Below are 1281 nucleotides of genomic sequence, written 5' to 3'. Positions count from 1 at the left end.
CTTTCCTGGCTTAGTATTTTTCTTTGGCTACACTAAGTTTACTCACTGATGATATTATGGTATAGCGTCTGAGAAAGCAGAATGCTTTTGCTTTGAAATAGCAGGTTGATTTCATACAGTTGCAGGTCAGTTTGATGCAGTTTCTTCAAAAATCTCAGGTCAAAGATAACATAATGTTTGAAATTTGCACCATTGTCTTCAGTGGTGTGTCCAAAAATATACTTTTGCTCTCATGAGTGCTCCTGCCTGTGCTATATGTTGACAAAAATGCGAAGGAACAATGGCAAAATGTGTCCCTTAACATCCACGGCATTTCATGGCAACCTGCATCTTACATTGTGGACTAAATGAAGAATATGCAGTGGCTTGGTTCTGTAATGGCAGAAGTGGGACCACACAGTGAAGAGTTGTTCGTCATCTGTCACTTCTTTTTCAGTGCAAGTAGCTCATGTAGAAAGTTTAATTGTGTTCCTAAGAAAAACTCCTAACTGCAAATTAAATGTGATTGCTAAGTTAGCAACTGGTTAAGCTTGCTTAGTGTGGATGCTGTGTGTTTTGCAAGGGATGGTAATATGGTTTGCCTTGGCTGGGGTAAAGAACTAATGTAAAGAGCACATTGCAGTTTTTCAGAATGTATTGTGTACCCTTTTGTTCTTGTATCATATCGGATTCAGGCCTTGCTTTAGGTTTTTGTTTTTCTTGCTGGCAGTGAAGATTTTGTTGATTTCCTTATCAAAGAATCCAGACGTGCATTCTAGGCACCAGCAGAAGTCTGTGTTGCCATTGTGCCTGTGGGCTGATACAGCCTGACAGAATGCATGCCTTCTGTTGGCATGGGCAGGTAGGCTTCCACTTAGGTGAAAGGCTAAGTAAAAAAAACAGATTTGTGCTGTTAAATGCATTTATAAAAGCAAAGATTCACAAACTGAAATCAAACACTGAGCAAATAGCTCTCCATGTGAAAAAGGAATGCTAACCACAATCTGGTAGAAAACTCCTCTCCTACAGAACATCCTCCACGGTTTGTAATGATTGCAAGTCTCAGTGACGTAATTAGGCTTCAGAGATGCCAGACCTCTCATTTATTCTTTCTTGGGTATCTCATTGCAGTGCAGTTGCTGCCTGTTGTTAGCAGCATCACCATCGCCAGCTGCCGGCAGGACTTCGCAATGTTCTGGTAAGTTCCCTACTGCTTTCCCTGTGGCTTTTCACTGTGTTCGTGCTGTTTCACTGTTTCTCATTTTTTTCCTGCAGAAGGAGTTATGACCAGTTAGAAACAGA

Source organism: Strigops habroptila, chromosome 7 (genome assembly GCF_004027225.2).
Source record: "Strigops habroptila isolate Jane chromosome 7, bStrHab1.2.pri, whole genome shotgun sequence".
NCBI lineage: Eukaryota > Metazoa > Chordata > Aves > Psittaciformes > Psittacidae > Strigops > Strigops habroptila.
The sequence above is the reverse complement of the archived record's forward strand: the minus strand, read 5'-3'. Positions refer to the sequence as shown.